General features: G+C 34.4%; 1 protein-coding gene across 3 annotated transcripts in view; it reads left to right on the top strand.

The window, feature by feature from the left end:
- LOC146397796 (uncharacterized) overlaps positions 1-25,186 on the top strand; it is a 519,577-nt gene that overhangs the window by 376,348 nt on the left and 118,043 nt on the right. For all 3 annotated transcript variants that reach the window (XR_014823591.1, XR_014823592.1, XM_084989150.1), the window contains exon 2: positions 17,686-17,783. The gene's annotated coding sequence lies outside the window, so the exon portion shown is untranslated. The remainder of the gene's footprint in view (positions 1-17,685; positions 17,784-25,186) is intronic.

Here is a 25,186-nt window from a genome sequence, read left to right on the forward strand (position 1 = left end):
CAGGGTGTGTAGCTGGGAGTAAAGCCTGTAGACCTATCACCCCACCCACAGCTAGGCAAGACTACCTCCAGGCCCTTGGGTATTTTGTTCTGGACACCATAGCTCCCACAAAAGCACTTTTGTCTGTGGATAAAATCTCTGTCAAAGTTCTAATGGCATTTTTCACAGAAATGGAAGAACCCTAAATTTGTATGGAACCACAAAAGACCCCAAATCAAAGAAAGAATAAACAAAACTGGAAGCATCACACTTCCTGAATTCAAAGTCAATTTCAAAGCAGTAGTAATAGAAGCAGTGTGGTATTGGCATAAAAATAGAACCATAGAAAAATGGAACACTTTAAAGGGCTCAGAAATAAACCCTTGCATATATAATAAACTAATACTTGAGTCAAGAAGACTGTGTGGGGAAAGGATACTCTCTTTAATAACTTGATTGGAGACAATGGATAATCATATGCATAAGAATGAAATCAGACCCCTAACTTATACCATATACACAAAACTTAGCTAGAAATGGTTTAATACTTATTCATAAGACCTGAAACCATAAAACTCTCAGAAAAAAAGATAGGATAAAGCTCCTGGGCATTGGTTTTGACAAATATTCTTGAGGTTTGACACCAAAAGCACAAACAAAATAAGTAAAAATCAATTTAAATAGGACTGCATCAGACTAAGAAGATTCTGCACAGCAAAAATAAGAATTAAAAAAAAAATTCACCAACCCAACAAACAAATAAAAAGAAAATGGCTTCTATGGAAAGAGGGAAAGTGCAAACCAATGAATAATGGGTTAATACCCAGAATACATAAGGAACTCACACAATTCAATAGCAAAAAACAAAAAAAGGGGTTCCCGTTGTGGCACAGTGGAAACGAGTCCAGCTAGGAACCGTGAGGTGGCGGGTTCGATCCCTGGCCTTGCTCAGTGGGTTAAGGATCCAGTGTTGCTGTGAGCTGTGGTGTAGGTCACAGACTCGGCTTGGATCTGGCATTGCTATGGCTGTGGCAAAGGCTGGCTGCAGCTCTGATTAGACCCCTAGCCTGGGAATCTCCATATGCCTTGGGCATAGCCCTAAAAAAAAAAAACCTAATTAAACCAAGGCAGAAAAGCTGAATAGAAATTTCTCCAAAGGATAACCTGACCCCCTTGCTGTACAGTGGGAAAATTAAAAAAATAAATAAATAAATAAATAAATAAAAAAGAAGACATTCAAATGGCTGACAGGTACATGGCAAGATGCTCAACATCACAGACCATCAGGGACATGTAAATCAGGATCACAATGAGATATCACCTCACACCTGTCAGAATGCTATTACCAAAAAGACAGAGATAATTCAGCAAGAATGTGGAGGAAAGAAACCCCTGTGCACTGTTGATGGGAATGTGAATTGGTATAGCTGGTATGTGAATAGTATGGAGATCCTTCAAAATTTAAAAACAGAACTACCATATGATTTAGTAATCCAATTCCTGATAATATCCAAAGAAAAAAAAATTAGGTTCTCTAAGAGTTATCTTCATTTCTACATTCATTGCAACATTATTCACAATAGCCAGGATATAGAAATAACCTGTGTCTATCTACATATGAGAGGTTAAAGATGTGCTATACACAATGGAATATTATTCAATCATGAGAATGATGGAAATCTTGTTCAGCGGGTTAAGGATCCAGTGTTGTTATTGCCATGGCACAGATTCAATCCCTTGTCCAGGATCTTCTGCATTCCTGAATGTCATAGACATGGCTAAACAACAACAAAAATGTTAGCTTTGTTTCTGAACCACTTATATATGCCTTTTAGGAGTTAGCAAAATAATGAATCTTAAAGCAAGAAAATACTTAAATATTCATTTACATGAAACTAAAACTATGTTTGTTTATGTAAAAAGAAAGTAACAGATTAAAAATGTATCTGTCATGCATGGCATGGTCCCCAGGATATAAAGGATTTTCTTAAAAATGAGTTAATATTTTTTTTAAATCTTGCTATTTGTGACAACATCTGTGAATCTTGAGCACATTTCCTAAGTGAATGAAGTTATACAGATAAAGATAAATATTGTGATATCACTTTAAATGATAACAATAAGATGATGAACTCATAGAAACAGAGAGTAGAATGGTTGTCAGGGGGCAGGGATTGGGGGAAATGGGGAGATGTTTGTCTAGGTATACAGACTTCCAGTTATAAGATGAATAAGTTCTGGGTATCTAATGTACAACATAGTGACTGTAGTTAATGATACTGTTATTTTATACAGTATTATAGTTATATTTAATTACAATTATATATTATTGTTAAATACTTGAAAGTTGCTAAGAGAGTAGATCTTAGATTTCATCAGCACAAAAAAAGGAATAGTAAGTGTGTGAGGTTATAGAGGTGTTAACTAACCTTATTGTGGTAACCATTTTGTAATATACAAGTGTATCAAATCATCAAATTGTACAAAATAAACTTACACAATTATATGACGATTATGTATCAATAAAGGAAAAAAGATAAAATATTTCATCTTGAGGAATGTTTGAGCACATCTGAATTTAAGTTTGTTTTAAACCTGATATATCTGTTTTAAACCTGATATATCTAGAGAATTGACTATGTGGTTCATTATGCAAATGTTGCTGTTTGTAGTCCATAAGGCATATTTTAAAGGATAAATTTGGTAAGAGGAAGCCTTCCATAAGTAAACTATTATCATGCATATTAATCAAATATTAAAAATGGAAAATGGCACATATTTAGTTAAATACAGTGATATAAAGAGTATATAAATAGGTAAAAGTCATACTTAGATTATTTGAGTATTGTTCTAAGTTATGTATGTAACTCGAAATATAATCTATTCTGCTCCTTATAAAAATAACTGTTAACATGTTTTAATTTCTGTTGGTTTAAGAGTTTCAGAGAAATTAAAATATTGATATAAGGATATTATGATTGATGAAAAATAAAAGAATGCCACCTGAACTAACACACCTATTTTAGCCTAATAATGAATAAAATCCGCAAAAGTACAATAGAAATGTAATTTTATTAGAGCCAGTCAGAGGAGCTCAGAAAGTGTGAACGTTATTTATTTCTTTGAAAAATAATTAGTAGTTACTTTCTGGTTATCAAATGTAGTTCCAATTTCCATAGCAAATTCCAGAATTAAGTAAAGCTAAACCTCTACTCTCGGGGATGTATTATCCATGTGAGAAACATATAGATGGGATTGAAAAAAATTATACTTCAAATAATGTCAATTAATACATTGAATGCAACACAGATTTAAGAGCAAATTTGGAGGTGAAAGTCTAACCAGAAATTAGGAAGTAGTAGAGACAGGTGATAGGATACTATGTCATTTAAAATGGCATTGATAACAGTATTATGATTTTCTTCTATATAGAACTATGATGGATTATCATGAGACTTAAAGAGAAGAAGCACAAAAGAGGGTAACTTCTGGGTTCACAAAATAAATTAAAAAATAAAAATTGCCTCTAGAAATAATAACTACTTCACTTTAGGTTTTTTTTTTATATTATCTCAACAGATAACTTAATAATAGCTAATATTTATAAAGGAAGTTTTATTTCTTCTAAGCATAATTTAAGATATTATGAAATTTTAAAAACATATTTGTTCAGATTTTGATAAATTTGATTAATTAATATGAGATTACATGGGATTTGGTTTTTGATGTCCATTATAGAGAAAGAAAATGGCAAATGTGTTTTTCGCTCTGAGAAAAATAGTGACTAAGGGGTGCACAAAGAGACTTCTTCCATAAGTAAAGTTGTTACTTACTTAAGAAAGGAAATTAATTGTAAGTGTATTTGTCTTTGTGAGTCTTTTCTCATAAGCAAAAAAGAAAACAATGACAAATGAATGCCTATCCACTCCTTAAATTTGTAAGTTAAATTGCTTTCCTTAATGACTATTGCTTTTCACCTGGTAAGAGCTATTTGAATTGTGGGCAAAGTAGAATGAAAAAAACTAATGCTAATTATGCCAGCTTGATGGAAAAAGACCATGGAAGGCATGTGCATCAGGGTGGAATGAGTGAGGAAAATACTGAAAAAATATTTGTTGAATGAATAAAGGATTAATATAGAAAGTACTAGTGTATTAATTTTAACTGTTTATATTTCATTTTCTGAACATAGCAAAATTTATTTACTTATTCTATTATTAATACTTAGATAGGTTCTACTTTTGGTATTAATGAGTATTGTCATAAATAATTATGTATTACACATATGTTTTATTGTACACTCCTGTGAGAGTTTCTCTAGAATGTAGTAACTGGAGATGGAATTGCTGTGTCGTTTGGGATTCATGTCTTCTACTTCAGTAAGTAAGCAAAAACCTAGAGAAGTTACTTCACATTTAGACACAAATTGCATTATTAGATGTGCATTTATAGTTCTGGGTCATTTTATCACTTGCAAAATCATGTAACTGCCCCTACAATCAAGATACAGAATTATTGCATCACCAGAAAGATTCCTCTGTTACCCCTTTTATACTACTCACAGTTTCTCTCCAGCCATTCCTAATGCCTATAAAATACTAATTTGCTTACCCAATTATATAATTTTGACATTCTGAGATTGGCTTATTTATCCTACAAATTTTCTTTGAACTCCACCCAAGAAGTTGTGTGTATCAATAGTTACTTGAACACATTTTAGAATTCTCTTTGATTAATGATTGATATTTAGTGTTTTTCAGTGTATTTCTTTGTATTGATTTTTAGTGGTTTTCCTAGGTATTACATTTACATAAATAATTTATCATAGTGCATTGATGTAGACATTTTACCAATGAGAGTGAAGTATAGAAAACTTATCTCCCTTTAAAATCTTTTCCTTTGCCCATTTATAATATAAATTTTCTTAAATACTTCCTTCTATACCTTGAGAAGCACATCAGAAAAAATGTTATATCCTTTCCTTCAATTATTGAACATATTTTGGAAAACTCAAGAGTTGAAAGTCCATCTCATTTTATATAAAATAAACTCATGTATTTACCCATATTTTTACTTTTTCTCTATGTCTTAATTTCTACTTCATTCCTAAGGGTATTTTGCAAGATGGAGGATTCTCAGATGACTTTTTAATTTTTTTTTTTACTGTATTTCATTATCTGAAAAATGATATGCCACTTCTTTTTTGGTTTCTGATCAGAAATCCACTGTTATTTGAATTACTTTTCTTCATAGTGAGGTGTAATTTCTCTCTTGACCCTTTCAAGGCTTTGTTTTCCTGTCTTTCATTTTCACAAGTTGGATTCTTATGGGTCTTAGCATGGATAACTTTGGGCTTATCTTATTTCAGGTTTGTTCAGCTTCTTTAATCTGTAAGTTTATGAGTTGTTTGCTTATTTGTCAAATTTGGGAGCTTGTTAGGCATTATTTGTTTTACTATTTTCTCAGCATCACCACCTTCTTTCTCTTCTCCTGAGATTCTGATGACATATGTTTTAAATCTTTAGTTATTTTGCCACAGTTAACTGAGGATCCTTTTTTCTTTCATGAATTTTCTCTCTGTTGTTTCAACTTGGTAATTTCTTTTCTTTTCTTTTTTTTATTAAAGTATAGTTTATTTACAATGTTTCTTCAATTTCTGTCATACAACAAAGTGACCCCATCACAGCCAGGTCCCTGTGCTGTACAGTAGGGCCCCATTGCATATCCATTCCAAATATAACAGTTTGCATCCAAAAACCCTGAACTGCCTGTCCATCCCACTGCCCCCCCGCCACTGCCTCCTGGGAACCCTAACTCTGCTCTCCTTGGCCATGATCTGTGTCTGTTTTGTAGATAGGATCACCTGTGGAATATTTTAGATTCCACAAATAAGTGATATCATATGGTATTTGTCTTTTTCTTTCTGGCTTACTTCAGTTGATATGAGAATCTCTAGTTCCAGCCATGTTGCTGCAGATGGAATTAGTTTATCTTTTTATGGCTGAATAATATTCCATTGTATATATGTACCATATCTTGTTTTTGTTGTTGGATTACAATATTATGAATAAATTAATGCAACATCTTAACAGTGGTTATGTTAGGCAGGATAAGCTAGATTATATGACAATAACAAATACACAAAGAAATTTCAGTGGTTTAAACCAAAAAAGAGTTGATTTCTCATTCACATTATGACTAAACAATAAGTACAGCTTAAGGAACTATATCCAATCTCGGGATAAATCATGATGGAAGATAACATATGAAGTGGATATGTATGTATGTATGACTGGGTCATGTTTGCTTTTTTTTAACATATAATGATTTTTATTTTTTTCATTATAGCTGCTTTTTAGTGTCCTGTCAATTTTCTACTATACAGCATGGTGACCCATTACACATAGATGTATAGATTCTTTTTTCTCACATTATCATGCTCCATCATAAGTGACTAGACAGTTCCCAGTGCTGCACAGCAGGATCTCATTGCTAATCCACTCCAAAGGCAATAGTCTGCATTTATTAACCTCAAGTTCCAATCCATCCTGCTCCCTCCACCTCCCCCTTGGCAACCACTAGTCTATTCTCCAAGTCCATGATTTTCTTTTCTGTGGAAAGTTTCATCTGTGCTGTATATTAGATTCCATATATAAGTGATATCATATGGTATTTGTCTTTCTCTGACTTACTTCACTCAGTATGAGTGTCTATATTTCCATCCATGTTGCTACAGATGGCATTATTTTGTTCTTTTTTATGGCCGAGTAGTATTCCATGTGTATATATACCATATCTTTCTAATCCAGTCATCTGTCGATGCACATAAGTTGTTTCCATGTCTTGGCTATGGTGAGTAGTGCTGCAATGAACATGTGGGCACATGTGTCTTTTTCAAGTTTTGTCCAGATATATGCCCAAGAGCGGGATTGCTGGGTCATATGGTAGTTCTATGTATAGTTTTTTAAGGTACCTCCATACTGTTTTTCATAATGGTCGTACCAACTTACATTCCCACCAGCAGTGCAGGAGGGTTCCCTTTTCTCCACACCCCTTCTAGCACTTGTTATTTGTGGACTTATTCATGATGGCCATTCTGACTGGTGTGAGGTGTTATCTCATGGTAGTTTTGATTTGCATTTCTCTAATAATCAGTGATGTTGAGCATTTTTTCATATGCTTGTTGGCAATCTGTATATCTTTCTTGGAGAAATGTCTTCTAAGGTCTTTCGCCCATTTTTCCATTGCGTTGTTGGCTTTTTTGCTTTTGAGTTGCGTAAGTTGTTTGTTTGTTTTAGAGATTAGGCCCTTGTAAGTTAAATCATTTGAAATTATTTTCTCCCATTCTGTAAGTTTTCCCTTTGTTTTCTTTTTGGTTTCCTTTGCTGTGCCAAAGCTTGTAAATTTGATTAGGTCCCATTGGTTCATTTTTGCTTTTATTTTGGTTGCTTTGGGAGACTGACTTGAGAAAACACTTGTAAAGTTGATGTCAGAGAATGTTTTGCCTATATTCTCTTTCAGGAGTTTGTTGTTGTCTTGTCATACATTTAAGTCTTTAAGCCATTTTGAGTTGATTTTTGTGCATTGAGTGAGGGTGTGTTCTAGTTTCATTGATTTGCATGCAGCTGTCCAGGTTTCCCAGCAATACTTGCTGAAAAGACTGTCTTTTTCCCGTTTTGTGTTCTTGCCTCCTTTGTCAAAGAGTAATTGACCATAGGTGTTTGGGTTTATTTCTGGGTTCTCTATTCTGTTCCACTGGTCTGTTTTGGTACCACTACCACACTGTCTTAATTACTGTGGCTTTGTAATATTGCCTGAGGTCTGGGAGAGAGATGCCTCCTGCTTGGTTTTTGTTCCTCAGGATTGTTTTGTTAATTCTGGGTCTTTTGTTGTACCACATCTTCTTAATCCATTCATGTCTTGAAGTATATTTAGGTTGTTTCCATGTCTTGGCTGTTGTGAATAGTGCTGAAATGAACATACGGGTGCATGTATCTTTTTCAGTGAAAGTTTTGTCTAGATATATGTCCAGCAGTGGAATTGCTGGACCATATGGTAGTTCTATATTTAGTTTTCTGAGGTACAGCCATACTGTTTTCCGTAGTTGTTGTACCAATTTACATTCTCACCAATAGTGAAGGAGGATACACTTTTCTCCACAGCCTCTCCAGCATTTGTTATTTGTTGACTCCTTAATGATGGCCATTCTGACAGGTGCGAGGTGGTTATTCACTGTAGTTTTGATTTGCATTTCTCTAATAATTAGTCATGTTGAGCATTTTTTTCATGTTCCTGTTGGCCATCCATATGTCTTCTTTGGAAAATTGTGTATTTAGATCTTTGCCCATTTTTCAATTGGGTTGTTACTGAGTTGTATGAGTTATTTGTATATTTTGGAGATTAGGGCCTTGTCTGTTACATTGTTTGCAAAGATTTTATCCCATTCTGTGGGTTGTCTCTTCATTTTTTAATGGTTTCCTTTGCTGTACAAAAGCATTTGAGTTTAATTTGGTTCCATTGTTTTATTTATATTTATTTATATCCAAATAAACACAATGGAACCAAATAATCTTTATTGTGATTATTATACGAGGTGGATCAAACAAGATGTTTCTCTAATTTATGTCAAAGTGTGTTCTGCTTATGTTTTTCTCTAGGAATTTTATAGTATCTGGCCTTATATTTAGGTCTTTAATCCATTTTGAGGTTATTTTCGTGTGTGGTGTTAGATAGTGTTCTATTTTCATTCTTTTACATGTAGTTTTCCAGTTTTTCCAGCACCATTTATTGAAGAAGTTAGTTCTTTGAAAAGATTTAAAAAATTGTTAAACCCATAGCCACACTCATAAAGAAAAAAGGGAGAGAGTCAAGTAAACAAAATTAGAAGTGAAAAAGGAGAAATTACAACTGACTCCACAGAAATACATAGGATCATAAGAGACTACTATAAGCAACTATATGCCAATAAAATGGACAACCTAGGAGAAATGGACAGATTCTGACAAAGGTATGCCCTGCCAAGACTCAACCAGGAAGAAATTGAAAAAAATGAACAGACCAATCACAAGTACTGAAATTTAAAATGTGATTAAAAACCTTCCAAAACAGCAAAAGTCCACGGCCTGATGGCTACACAGGTGAATTCTATCAAACATTCAGAGAAGAGTTAACTCCTCTTCTGAAATTATTTCAAAGACTAGCAAAGAATGGAACACTCCCAAGCCCATTCTATGAGACCGCCATAACCCTGATACCAAAACCAGACAAGGATACCACAAAAAAAGAAAATTATAGATCAGTATCACTGATGAGCATAGATGCAAAATCCTCAGAAAAATACTAGAAAACTGAATCCAAATGTATATTAAAAGGAGCACATACCATGATCAAGTAGGATTTATCCCAGGGAAGTAAGGATTTTTCAGTATCCCCAAATCAAAATGATATACCACATCGACATACTGAAAAATAAAAAACATATGATCATCTCAATAAATGTAGGAAAATCTTCTGACAAAATTCAACACCCATTTCTGATAAAACTCTCCAGAGAGTGGGCATGAGGGGACCTACCTCAACATAATAAAAACTGTATATGAAAAATCCCTAGCTAACATCATTCTCAATCATGAAAAATTGAAAATATTGACACAAAGATCAGGAACAAGAAAAGGATGTCCACTTTCACCACTATTATTAAACATAGTTTTGGAAGTCCTAGCCACATCCATCAGAGAAGGAAAAGAAATAAAAGGAATCCAAATTGGAAAAGTAGTAAAACTCTCACTGTTTTGCAGATGACATGTTACTATACCTAGAAAACCCTGAAGACAGCACCAGAAAACTGTTAGAATTCATCAGTGAGTTTGGCAAAATTGCAGACTATAAAATTAATACACAGAAGTCAATTGAATTTCTATACTGAAAATATGCTATATACTAACTAATCAGTTGCATCTCTATATACTAAAAATGAAAGATCAGAAAGAGAAATCAGAGAAACAATTCCATTTATCACCACATCCAAAAGAATAAAAGACCTAGGAATAAATCTCCCTAAAGAGACAAAAGACCTATTCTCTGAAAACTATAAGATGCTGATGAAAGAAATCAAGGACAACACAAACAGATGGAAAGGTTTACCTTGCACTTGGATTCAAAAAAACAATGGTCAAAATGACTATACTACCCAAGGCAATCTACAGATTCATTGCAATCCCTATCAAATTACTGAGGACACTCTTCACAGAACTAGAACAGAATATTTTAAAAATTTGTATAGAAACACAAATGACCCCGTATAGCCAAAGCAATATGAAAAAGAAAAATGAAAATCAACCTTCCTGACTTTGGACAAGACTACAAACCTACAGTTATCAAAACAATGTGGTACTGGCACAGAAACAGAAATATAGGTCAATGGAACAGCATAGAAAGCCCAGAAATAAACCCAAGCACCTATGGTCAACTAATCGATGACAAAGTAAACAACAAAGTGCAATGGAAGAAAGATAGTCCCTCCAACTTGGTAATTTCTATTTTTTAATCTTCAACTTCACTGATTCTTTCTTTCCTTCTTTCCATTCAGTTGTTGAACATATACATTGAGTTTTTATTTCATTTTATGTTCAGTTCTAAAGTTTCCATTTGGTTCCTTTTTATATCTGCTATTTCTTTGTTGAGACTTTCATTTGGTTTAAGCAGGTTGCTAATTACTGGCTGAAGTATTTTTATAACAGATGCTTTGAAAACTTTTTTTTTATAATTTTTTTTTTATTTTCCCACTGTACAGCAAGGGGGTCAGGTTATCCTTACATGTATACATTACAATTACATTTTTCCCCCAGCCTTTCTTCTGTTGCAACATGAATATCTAGACAAAGTTCTCAATGCTATTCAGCAGGATCTCCTTGTAAATCTATTCTAAGTTGTGTGAAAACTTTTTTAGGTAATTCCAACACTAATATCACTTCAGTGTTGGAGTCCGTTGATGTTTTTTTCTGATTCAACTTGAGATTTTTCTGGTTCTTGGTACAATGGGTGATTTTCACTATTATCCAAGACATTTTATGTATCATATCAGAACACTTTGGATCTATTTTAAATCTTCTGTTTTATCAACTCTCCCCTGGAACCAGGATGTTTATGGGAGAGCGAAAGCTGCCTTATTACTTACTGCTAGGTAGTATAGACGCTGAGGTTTCCCACTCAACTTCTGTTGATACCTGGAATAGAAGAGAATGTCTCCTCATTACTGCTGGATGTGGGTGGGAGTTCAGGATATTCACTAGGCATCAACCCTAGCTATGAGGTTGAAGAACACCTTGTTACTTTCCCTTACTTGAGAAGGTCTTTTTACTGATGGAAAGTGATGAAATTCACAACTTCCCAATACTGCTTCTCTCACATTCTGAGAGGGGTAAGGGCGCACATTACTGCTGGGTAGTGAGGGAAATCTCAGACTCTCACTGAGCCTCTTCTTTCACCACTTTTCTATAGGAGAAACAAGACTCCTTGCTATAGCTAGGTAAGGTTGGAAGTCTAGGCTCCACACTTAAGCCTTTGCTGATGAGGGGAGGAGTTGAGCCACTGTGTCTGGAGCCATGGTGATGGCTGAACTAGAGCAGTCACCATCCAAACATCTTCTGTCTTGTTTTCCTGCCCCTTTTCTTGTCCTTTGGCTATAGAGAACAGGCTTTCCCTATGGCTTCCCCCACCCCTACACTTGGTGTTTTCAAATTGCCACTTTTTTTAGAGCCCAGTTTGTGCTCTTTGAATCAAAGTGAAAACCCAGGGAACTAACTTCCATGTCTTTCCTTGAGTCCTAACTTCCCTAGATGGTCTGCTTTTTCTCTTTATCTTGCAAAGCCCTTTTGTGCATAGTTAATACAAAAGGTACAGGATTTTAGATGCACTTAGGGGGAGAAATAGGAAGAAGCACATCAACTCCATCTTTGTTCAGGATCACAAGTCCATTATCTATATTTTTAAAAAGTTATTTGACCTCTTTGGGCTACTGTCTCTATATACAGGCACACATCAGAGATATTGTGGGTTTGGTTCCACAGTACCACAGTAAAGTGGATATTGCAATAAAGTGAGTCACACATTTTTTTTTTGATTTCCCAGTGTAAATTGTGTTTACATTATATTGTAGTCTATTAAATGTGCAATAGCACTGTGTCTAAAAAAAAGCGTGCATACCTTAATTAAAACGTACTTTATTGTCAAACAGTGTTAACCATCATCTGATCCTTCAGCAAGCGGCAGTGTTTTTGCTGGTGAAGGGTCATGCCTCGATGTTGATGCCTGCTGACTGGTCAGGATAATGGCTGCTGAAGGTTGCTGTGGCAAGTTCTTAAAATAATAAAACAATAATAAAGTTTGCCACATTGATAGACTCTTCCTTTCACTTGAACACTTAGAAGCCATTGTAGGGTTATTAATTGGCCTAATTTCAATACTTTTATGTCTCAGAGAAAAGAGAGGACCAAAGAGAGGGAAAGATATGAGAAACAGCTTGTTGACAGAGCAAGTCAGACTATGCACATTTATTGCTTAAGTTTCCTGTCTTATAAGAGTATGGTTTGTGGCGCCCCAAAATGATTACAATACTAGTATCAAAGATCACCAAAAACAGATCACCACAGCAAATATAATAACAATGCAAAAGATTGAAATATTGAAAGAATTACCAAAATATGACATAGATACGTGAAGTGAGCAAATGCTCTTGGAAAAATGGCACCAGTAGACTCTCAGTTAGGGGTTGCTAAACCTGCATCACAATGTCTGCAAAGCACAATAAAGCAAAGTGCAATAAAATGAGGTATGCCTGTATCCTATAATTTTAGGTCCTTTTGAGTGTTTACATTATAAAGAAATAAAAATTTTCATTTTTATGTATGTAGGTGTGACTCTTAACTTTGTTGTATACCAGCTATATGAAACTAGACAAGTGATTTAATCTCCAGTGCTTTTTTGGCTAGTAATATAATGTAATGCCTATCCTTAAGGTTATTGTGAAGTATATGTGTAAAGTTGTAGACATATAGTGGGTACTCAATTCTTCTCTCTCTTATTCTGGAGCTCTTTTAGTCTATGTACCCTTCATTACCAGTGTACATTGTGCAGAGCTTTTTGAGAGAAGAAAATAAATTCATAAATTTTGATATAATTTAGCTATTGGACAGATACCAGCTTCAAAGTCCTTTAGGAGAATATGCTTTGGCTTTGAAATAAAAATCTCTGCATTGAAAAATAACTGTATCAAAGAGTTTATTAAACCCTTTAGCTCTCATGGGCATTTCAATTTCCTTTTGGAAAGTAAATATAGAAATTTCAATACTTGTATAAGCAAGACAAATAAATATTCTTGCACATACATTTTTCAGATTTGATTAAAAGTGTAAGGAGCTAGATACTGTCCAATATTATTGATATTTCAGCCCTAGTTAAGGTGATGCAATGCCTTTGTCAGTGATTTCCAAATGTTATCCCTACGGTATTCTTTTGTCATCTGTCTTCCTAAGAATGTCTTATATTTTTACATGAATAATTATTCATTTTACCATTTTAAGTAATTATAATTTCAACCCAAAACTTCTGAATTGGGAAAACAATTGTTGATTTAAATGGAAATAATCCTAGTCAAATGTATGGAAAAGGATAATTTACATAACCTGTTGCTTTAGTACAAATAAATGCTAACTTCTAAAATGTTTGTTAAATATTAAAATACTTTTGGAGTTCCCATCATGGTGCAGCAGAAATGAATTCAACTAGGAACCATGAGGTTGCAGTTTCAATCCCTGGCTTTGCTCAGTGGGTTAAGGATCTAACGTTGCCATGAGCTATGGTGTAGGTTGCAGACATGGCTTGTATCTGGCATTGCTGCGGCGGTGGCATAGGCTGGCAGTGTAGCTCCGATTAGGCCCCTAGCCTCGGAACCTCCATATACCCTGGGTGTGGCCCTAAAAAAGCAAAACGCTTTTCAGTGATGCTGTATTAATTTTTTGACACAATGATAGCAACAGATGCTTTTTTTCTAAATCTTATATTTAACTAAACTTTTGCAGAAAAAAAATATTACCCAAATATCTATAATCCCACAGTGAAGGCAATGGTTATTTTGTGAAAATGACTTAAAATTAATTTATACTTCATTTAATTTAATAACAACTAAAATTTCAATATTATATCAAATCTGCTTTGTTTTAAATAATTTATCAAGTAGCAGTGATAAACTAGGAGGGAAAGCATAAAAAATGTTTAAGACTCAATAATGAGAGTAGGATCCAAAGGTCATTTACATTTTACTGTGTGCTTTTCCAGTAGTTTTGTTGTGTGTATCATTTGTGATAAATCATGGCTTCCTTGTACTATATCATCATCATTGTCATCCCAAGGCATTCAGAATCTACCAAAGTATAAATTACTGCTCAAGAGATGGTTACCGACATTGGAGAATGCATTCACATTTTTGAGCTTCTGAAATACCCTCTGATAAAATAATTAACCAGATAGAACCTGTTTGAATATTTATTAGGCACCAGGGTGAATAGTTCCTCTATTTCTCATCTCTAAAATGAAGATAAATAATTGTTTGTCAAGTGCTTTATACATTTAGAGGGAAAATTATATTTATTGAGAAAATCACTTGACTTATATTTGTCTTCAATATGTACACTTGGAAGTGACAGGAATAAAAAAAAATACTTTTCAAAGCATCTAGGGAAAAAAAATCCAAATTCACATAAACTTTTATCCAAAACTGGGTTGTGATGGTCATTGTATGACTATAAATGCAATAAAATTCATAAGAAACCTTTATCCAATAGAATTCAATCTAATAATTTAACAGTAAAAATTCTTCTCAATCTCCAAAATTTCACACCAGCATCTTATCTTTGGAAAGTTGTCTTGAATTCAGTGCAAAGATTACATGCTCATAGTACTCATCATAGTATTCTGTGATTATGTAGATGTATTTTGTTACCACCTTGAAAACCTTGAGGACAGAGACAATTTTTAGAGTTCCATTTTCAAACACAATAAAGTAAATGTCTGGATTTTAGTAAACAACTGAGGGGTGAATATAAGATCAATATGCAATGTTTTCATTTTATTGAGGCCAAAAAAGTTTGCAAATAATGATAAGATACATTTTAAATATCCTTATTTTAAATTATTTGAATATCTAAAATACCTTGTTACTTAATTTTTATTATAAAATATGACTGATATATGTGTCTAGAATCTTTATTACATATAATTGATTACTTTATATTTAGCAGATGATATCTCGCAAGAAATAAGTCTAGTCATATTGCTTTAAAATAAAATACTCTATCTTAGTAGTTTCCATTACCATCCTCTCAGTTCCATACATTCAAATGCTCTAAACTCACATGGTTAAAAGATGCAGTAATCAAGACATAAGGCTTCATAGATTGATGAAACAAAAATGGTAATAGAAAAAAAGTTTATTATAAAAAAGCTCCAAGGTAATACAGTAGTAAAGAAGGTTAGTCTTTCAACAAATGGCACTGGAAGAATTAGATGCTCACATGTAAAACCAACTTGATATTGACTGGAGACATGAATGGAAGAGCTATACTTGTAAAACTTGTAAGGGGAAAAAAAAGATGATAATTTTTGTGACCTTGCATTAGGGAAAATTTCTTATGACAAAAAAGAAATATAAACCAAAAAAGAAAAAAAATACATAAATTGGTCTTTATCCATGTTAAAACTTCTCTCCTTAAAAAGTTGCTGTCAGAAGAAAAAGACAGGTTACAGACTGGAAAAAAATATTTATAGAACAAATATCTGATGCCAGATTTGTATCTGAAATATATAAAAAAAATTTTACAACACAATAATAAAAACACAGAGAATTATACAATTGGAAAAATATTTGAATATATACTTTACCAAAGAAGATATGCAAATGGTTAAATAGCATGTAAGAATATGCTCAACCTCTTTAGTCATAAGAAAAATGTAAATAAAGACATAATGGAGATATAAGGATACAATTTCTCAAATAGCTAAGACAATATTAACAATACCTAGTGATGTTCAGAATTTGGAGCAACTAGAAATTCATATGTTATTCCTGGGAATGCAAAATGGGATAGTCACCTTGGAAAATATTTTGGAAAATATTTTGTCTGTTTCTTATCAATATAAAACGTTTATTTTATAACCCTTGGAAAATATTTTGTCCATTTCTTATATATGTAAAACATTTATCTTGGAAAATATTTTGTCTGTTTCTTATAAATATAAAACACTTACCTTGGAAAATATTTTTGCCCATTTCTTAATAAATATAAAACATTTATCTTATAACCCTTTCATTTCATCCCAGATAATTTACCCAAAAGAAATGGAAACATGTGTTCACACAAAGACTTGCATGTGAATATATGTATCAGCTTTATTCTTTATAGCAAAAAAAAAAAAAAAGGGAGAAAGTAAAAACTGGATACAACCCAAATATCCATCAACTGGTGAATGAATAAACAAATTGTGGTATATCCATTTAATAGGATATTATTTATCTATAAAAGAAAGAATGGATTGTTAATACATGCCATAACATGGACGAATCTCAAAAGCATATGTTGAGTAGAGGAAGAGAAAACATAAATACCACATGATTCCATTTATATGATGTTCTGGAAAAGACAAAACTGTATTGATAGAAACCAGAATGGTGTTTGCCAAAAGTTTAGAATAGAAAAGGTGACTGACTACAGAGACATCAGGGGATTTGGGGGTGGGTAATGGATGTGTTCTATATGTTAATTGTGATGATATATATGCAACCACATTTATTTGTCAGAACACATCAACCTGTGGATATGAAATGTTGATTCTATTGTATACACATTATGGGATAAAAAGGCATACTTAAATATCCGAATGAGGCTTATGCAACTACTTTAAGTGAAATATATCTCCTGTCTCTGATCCACCTTATCATATTCTACTTTTTTTTCTGAGAATTTATAACTTTATAATATACTATTTTCTGATAAACTTGCTTATTTGTTATGTTATGGTTTACTGTTTGAGTTTCTTGCTAAAATATAACCTGCATTAATAGTATATGTGTGCCACCTAGATTCCCCACTCAGGACTGAGTCACTCATTGCCCTTAGTTTCTACAAATATTGGAGGTTAACAGACAAAGATGGATCTTTTGCTAGGAATTTTCCAAGAACCACCTAGCCTAGGCTCATATCCCCTTCATGAAGGAAGCATATACTTATTGACTCCTCAGAGGTCAGCAAAATATGGCCTGCACACCAAAACTGGTCTGTAGTCCATTTTTACAGTGTATAGAGGATAAATTTTTTAATATATTTTTAAAGGATTTTAATAAAGGGAACACAAGGAAGATGGAAATGAGGAGGAGGAAGAGAAATAGAACATGTGACAAAGAATATATATTACCCATAAATCCAAAAATATTTACTACCTTGTATTTAAGGAAAAATCTGCTGATGTCTGAACTAGTTGATCTAGAGATATAAAGACGCGACCTACTTGATTGTAGAGGTACAACTCTGAAGGGACATCCATAAGATTGAGACCCTTTTTTTTTGTGACTATATGCCAGTTCCTAACTCACTCGTCCTGAATTATTGACAACTAATGACACTCCCACTAAAGGTCTTGCATGCAAATTTTCAGAATCTATTTCCCGGGAAACCTGACCCAAGACAGTCGGTGCTAGATTGGTCCATGGAAGCAGATTCAAAAACGAAAGTCTGGATTTGGACCCCTCACTGGTAAGTTAGTAATGAATACTCCTCACTGATAGTGGATGGAACACCAAAGCACTTGTTAAAGTTTACTGATAGTCCCTTTTAATGGACTCCTACTATAAAAGCATTCAATGCTAGGTGCAATATCTCAGGAAAGTGAGGGCTTGCAAGAAAGTGTTTATTATAACAGTGATGGAATCAGATGGGCTTTGCTAAATACCCTTGCCCTATTGCAGGAATACAGTGAGCAAAAAGTTGGGGGTATTTGATCACCAGGTAAAGGTGAAGAGTGAATGTGAGAGGGCCTCCCTAGCTGCATTCGTAAAAGTCCTTCATCTCTTAAATAAATACACCTTGACAACAGAAAAAGGACTGAGATCCAGGCTTAGAAAATAATAGTGAAAGTAATAGAAATGCATACAGAGAGAACTGAGTTCACAATTTCTTAGGTCTGCTTCTCCAGAGTCAAGGCTTTGGTTGGGAAGAGATGATATCTTGAGAATACTCTGGGACCATCCAATCGAAACAGGCAAAAAAACAAAAACAAAAACTGTGTATATTAAAATTCCATATGCCTCAAAACTCTAAAAACATGGTCCAGTCCTCCTTCTTAAAGACTAGTATGTTTCCTGCCTAAGAAAAATATACACCATCTCCTCTTCAAGGCCTAGACTCACCTTACCTTCCTGCTACCAAATCATTAAGTAGATCAGATCATAAACAGGCCAAAGAAATGTGAATCTACTAACAGTGAAAGAACTAACCCCCCACCCCAAATTGTCAGACCTAGCCAATATGTAAAATTAGGGAAGTATGCATGGAATTGTATTCTGAGGTTGCATGCAGGATGGATGAAGCAGAACATATGGTTTAATAAGGGAATATTTATTGTAATGTATTTTCTCCTAAGATATAGTATTTAGCTCCCTGGTAACCACTGTGGGAGAGAGTGCTAACACTGCTATGATGACTTTTGGAAACTTGTAGAAGGTAATGGCCCACACTAAATAAAGTAGAAATGTCAAAATTGGGAGGCAGTTAATATAAAAAAGGAATAAAAGAACTCGTAGAACTAGGCATGCAAGAGTAGATATACTATGTATATTAGTCAGGGTTCCCTGGAAAAACAGAACCAATAATGTAAGCAATATTGTACTTAATACATGGATTGACTCACACAATTTTGGGGGCTGAGAAGTCCCAATATCTCCAGTCAGCAGGCTGGAGACCCAGACACCCAGGAGAGTCAATGATAAACTTTAGTCTGAGTATGAAGGCCTGAGAACCAGGAGAGCTGATGGTATAAATTCCATTCCAACTCTGAGTCCAAAGAAAAGACCAATGTCCCAGCTAAGAGATAGGCAGACAGAGTACATTATCCCTTACTCAGCCTTTTTGTTCTCTTCAGGCTTTGAAAGGATTGGATAAGGCCCACCCCCATTGGGAAGAGCATTCTGATTTACTCAGTCTACTCATTCAAATGTTGATCTCATCTAGAAACACCCACAGACACACTTGGATTGTGTTTAACCAAATATCACATGGTCCAGTAAAATTGACACGTAAAATTAACCATGGCAAGTAATCAGCCTTCTTCACTCAATCCATCTAGGTTAAGTTTCTTGGCAATATCAAGAAAACAGATCAAAATTCAGGCATATGTCACAATATAGATGAAACTTGAGGACATTATACAATGTGAAATAAAAATATCATAAAAATCATAACAATAAAAGGTAATCATAAAAAGATAAATACTGTGTAATTTCACTTATATGAGGTAGCTAGAGTAATCAAAATCATAGAGACAGATGTAGAATGATAGTTGCCATGGGCTGGGAGGAAGGAGAATGGGGAGTTATGGGCATAGAATTTCAGTTTTGCAAGATAAATTGTGAAGATGGGTAGTGGTGATAGTTACACAACAATATGAATATTGCTATTATACTTTTAAAAGGGCAAAAATAGTAAAAATCTTTACTATCCATAAAAATTTCAAAAAAATGTTTAACACAGATTATTTTGATAATAAAGAAAATAGAAAAAAATGCTTGAGATCTTAAATGTCCACATATATTAAATCTTTAAAAAGAAACATCCGGTAGCATGGTGTCTGATAATGGCCTTGAGGGGAAATTGCTTATTAGTGACTCAAAGGGAACCATGTCATCTGTTGAATTACTAGCATTATATCCCCTTGCACCTGGATTTTCCTTGGGGGTCATCTTCCCAAACATTAGCCAGACTTGACCCTGCTGAGCTTGAGAGCTCTGATGAGCTCATAGCCCAAGGTGGTGTAGTTTTAAGATTGCATTGCAATAGGAGAATGGCTGTCACAGATGAAAATGCAGGAGCATATTTATGTCTCCATGTAATCCATTCATTGCTTTTTATAAACCTAAAGTTCTCCAGGGAGTGACACAAATTCACATAACGTTCCTATGTGTTATAATTTGTATTTGATCTCTAGCTGACAGACTTTTTAATAATAACCAGAATACTCCCATGTGAATGCACACATGTAGACATTCAAAAGTAAAAATTAGCTTAGTGATTAAAGTCAGCAATTGCGTTATTCTGAATTATTTCTCATGTCATTCTATTCTGATTTTCAGTTAAATACTACAGTTTCAGATTTGAATTTTCTCTCTCCCCAGCACCTTAGTGGAATGCTTCTCAATGTGTTCCAGTTAATCACTTAACAAAATGTCACTTTGGACAGTTTTGGCCATTTCCACAAGTATTCAAGTTTTAAAATAATTAGAGACTACATAGTAAGCATCTACTCTTTTCAGGTACTGAAAGTGATAAAAGTGAATGAGATATAATATGTAAGAATAACATATATAAATAGAATAAGTCATGATCTACTTATATTGCCAATAAGTAGACAACATAATGCAAATAAAACTAATTAGGGTGTCTGCAAACAAAGAGATTTGACTCCACACTTTAGAGTAATTACTTCTGACAGATAAGAGGAAAATTTTATTTTTAAAAAAATATTCCCAGATAGTACCTAAATACCTATTACAACTCTCATGAAACATGTGGATCTGGGAAAATCTTTTTTTTTTTTTTTTTTTTTTTTTTTTTTTTTTTGTCTTTTGTCTTGTTGTTGCTATTTCTTGGGCCGCTCCCGCGGCATATGGAAGTTCCCAGGCTAGGGGTCGAATCGGAGCTGTAGCCACCGGCCTACGCCAGAGCCACAGCAACGCAGGATCCGAGCCGCGTCTGCAACCTACACCACAGCTCACGGCAACGCCCACTGAGCAAGGGCAGGGACCGAAACCGCAACCTCATGGTTCCTAGTCGGATTCGTTAACCACTGCGCCACGACGGGAACTCCGGGAAAATCATTTTAACACTTGAGCTGGTCCTGAGCTGCGGAGATGAGTAGAACTCAGGATCTCACTTGCCAGTGCAGGGCCCCAACATAGTTCCCAGCCTGAGAGCTGCTCTGTGGTCCTTTCTTCATAGAATCTTTGTAGCCATGGCTTTGATACAGTTCCTTCAGGTTTCCTGAGGGCCTTCACATCCTACTGCAGTGAGCCTCAGGGTGCATAATCAGCATTACTGGCGACATTTGGACATTGGTTCCCTGGAGAGTCACCTTACTTGTTACTGCAGTCTCTGGTTGTCATGTTCTAGTATGCAGCCTTTCAGGGAAGATTCCTCAGCAGATATTTGGGGACCCTAGATCTCTCACTTTACTACTCTGGTGTCTCCTTCTGAACACTCAGGATTCACAGGTGGTGAGACTGAGAAACACTGTAAATGACTGCGGGGAAAAGATGGTTGAGTCAGAAGAGTTACACAAGCCTTATCATGTTTTCTAAGGCATCACTCAACAGTTAAGCCTTTCAGACTAATTATGGGTGCTTCCTGACATGTGTTTATTCTCTTGAAATCTAATAGGAATCATATCTTCCTGCTTGATTACCAAGTGTTTTAGCACAATGCTTGGCATTTTTTGCTGTGACAATAAATGAAGACGGACTCCTTGTTTCTTTAGTACCTCTCTAAGTTTTGTTTTTTTGTTGTTTTTTTTTTACTTCTGCCTACACATTTTTATCTCTAATCACCACTAAAATTTTGGTGTTCTCCAGAATTCCATACTGAATTTTTTTATCTTCTCCTTAATTACCATTTTCCTAAGTGACCAAATTCACTTCTGTAGCTTGAACTGCTACCTGTAAACAAGAGTTGTCAAATCTTTGACTAGAGCCCATTTCTCTCCCCGCATCTAGACTGATGTATCTAATATCTTGTTTGACTTCTCGATTCATAGTTTCCACAGTTACTTGTAGTTGTAATTGGAGCTTGTAATGCTCGTCTTCCTATGTATTCTTCCTCTTGTGTTTATTATCTTATGTAGTGAATGTCTTCCTGATTACCTGAGCCTGGAAACTGAAATATCCCTTGGCTCTCTATGTGCTTTCATCCCCTATATACAAATCCATGTATTATAGATTCCATTTAAATTCATTCACTCATTCATTCATTCATTCATTCGTTCATTCAATTATTCCCACAAGCATAAAATTATTACTGAATGCCACTATGTATCATACAGTGCTCTAGCAGCTTAAAGCACTGGAAAAAAAACAACATAGTCCTCAAGGAGCTTACATTTTATTTCCAGATACAGACAAGAATTAAGCAAAAAAAAGTTATAATTTCAAGTTTAATTCTAGAAAGAAAAATAAAGCAAAGATGCAGGTAGATTATTACAGTGGTTACGGAGGAACTGGTTCTTGAAAGATTTTGTGAAAGCAAATGTGCAAATGGGTGAAATTAACAGATCTGTGGGGAAAATATTCAACAAGCAAAAGAAATTCTAAATTGGAACAAGGTTGACATGTTGAAAGAAAAACAGAGTAATTTAATACCAGAATGTAAATGATTTTGGAGAGGTCAATTAAAGTCATAATATGTAGGGCCTTACAGGATTTTATATTTCATTTGGATAGAAAGATATTAAAAGTTTTAGAAAATTAAAATCAATCTGATTTTTGAAAAATTTTTTCATTAAATTTTATTGGGATATAGTTGCCTTACACAATGTTGTGTTAGTTTCAGGTGTACAGCAAGGTGAATCAGTTACACACACGCATACATATATCAATTCCTTTTCAGATTCTTATCACATATAGTTTATTACACAGTATTGAGTTCATTTTCCTGTGCTATATAGTAGGTCTTTGTTACTTATCTATTTTATATATAGTAGTTTGTATATGTTAATCCCAACATCCTAATTTATCCCTCCCCCTACGTGTCCCCTTTGATAACCATAAATTTGGTTTTGAAATCTTTGAGTCTGTTTCTCTTTTGTGAATAAGTTATTTTGTATCTTTTTTTATTAGAATCCACATATTTATTATATCATTAAAAATTTTAGGTCTATTGATGTTCTGGTAAATCTTTAACAACTAGCTCTTGGCATGGAAGGGGAGCATTTACGACTATCTGTGGAGTGAATATGCCCAGAATGGCCAAAACCATGCTACCAATGTGACATCACTAAATGCAAAATTGGAGAGATAGACACGGTTGGCTCTTCTGAGCTGTGAGAATGAATGAATTCTGTCTTTTGTTTTTTTCTGTACCTCTTTGGATTTTTTTTTTTCACTTCTTCCGATGCTTCTTTACCTTAATGTATCCCTTACATGCCACAGCCTAGCACTGATTGCTCTCCTTTGTTCTGATCTACACTCTCCAATATGAAAGCACTTGAAATAAGGCTAGTGCAACTGAAGAAGTGAATATTTAATTTTGTTTACTTTTAATTTCAAAAATGAATTTTAACTCTTGTTGCAAAAATTTTTTTCGTTCAGCATGTAGTCATTCCCCCCGCCCCAATTATATCAAGGCCCTACTATGCATATTGTATTCTGAGAGGCATTAGCAGAACCTCAGCATGTTTATGGTATCCACCTGCAAGGAAATCGATTTTTTACAGACTAGATCTGGTCCTTTGAAAGACAAACACTTCTGGTTTTGTTTTAATGCAGCTTTAACTAGCATGACCTAATAGCTGAAACTCTACATTAGCCATCCCTTGCAAAAATCATTCTGGCAAGCTGTCCGTTTCAAATTTTACATGCAGGCTTTAAGTCATTTGGTTTTATTTTGAGTTAATTATGTTTGAGTCTTCATTAAAATGAAATTTCTAAAGGTGTTGAATTTCATGGTGACTCTTTAAAAACATTCATAAATGTAACATCTTATATACATATCAATGATTTGATAAACGTGTTACATTTGGGGGCTTTATGCAGAATTAATGATTGTGCCTCTGTCATAATTAAAATAATGTATGAAATAACTTCACAAGTCAGTAGTAGAATAATATGTTTGAGCTATCAATCCATGTCCTTTATTTGTGCATCACGCTTTCTTTTCCTTGGTCTTTCAAAAACAACTAGTCTCTGCTCACTGCCCTCAGGGAGGGACATGACAATATAGAAAAAAGTCTTTCAGAATTTCTGTGTTTGTTTTCCCAAAACTGAAGCCTTTTGTCCTATGTGCAAAAGCAAATGCATACAGAGGTCAAGATAGATTCTATGAAAGAATGAAATGAGCAGGTGTAAAAGAAACAACAGTGAAAGATGAGGGATGAATGGCAACTCAAACTTGCCTCAGTTTTCAGGAGAGCTGGCAGCTAGAGAACACAAAATAGAGAACATGCATTTCTTCTTATGTGAGCAGCTCTAACTGGGCACTATTTTTTTATGATATACCAGTGAGGATCCCCTGAATCCCAATTTTTAAAATTTCTAGGAGAAGCTAGAAATCCAAATTTTATAAAGTTTTGGCAATAAATTTAATTTATTTCTTTTCATAAAACTCTGTAAGAAAACACTTCATATGTCAAGCAATAAAGACATTTGGGGTTGATGTTTTCCCCTCATTGGTTGTGAATCTCTGAGGAAACAAAGATTAGGAATGAGGTAACTTTAGAAAATATTATTGGGAAAAGTATTTTCCTATTGTATCAAACCTACTTTGTCCAGATTAGAAGAGTCTGGGATTTTGTGTGGAGGGGAACAGACAGGAAGTAGTACAAGTTAAAAAGGATATTAACCCCTCACCTCCCCAAAGGGTCCAATGGTACTGAGGAGGTGGAAGAAAACACTCAGAGAAGGAATGGTTTTGTGATGCTTAAGTGTGATTGCAGAGAGCCTCTCACAAACTTCTGGGCCCTCAGACACATTGTGAAATACTGACTAGATTCCATGATCCCTAAAGTTGGCACTGATAGGGCAGGCAGTAGACACAGGAAGAAAAGGCATCCTGGAAAAGAGCTGTGTGGGTAACCGACTGAGAAAGATGCTCTCCTCCCTTGAAGCCTGATTGTCCCATAACCCTCCTTTCCTCAGCTTCTCTTTGCCCCTTTTATCCTAACCACCTTCATCAGAAAT

The sequence above is a fragment of the Sus scrofa genome, chromosome 13 (assembly GCF_054392235.1).
Source record: "Sus scrofa isolate SSC_HxYL_T2T_F1_AM1 chromosome 13, Sscrofa_HxYL_maternal_Yorkshire_Landrace_v2.0, whole genome shotgun sequence".
Taxonomy (NCBI): Eukaryota; Metazoa; Chordata; class Mammalia; order Artiodactyla; family Suidae; genus Sus; species Sus scrofa.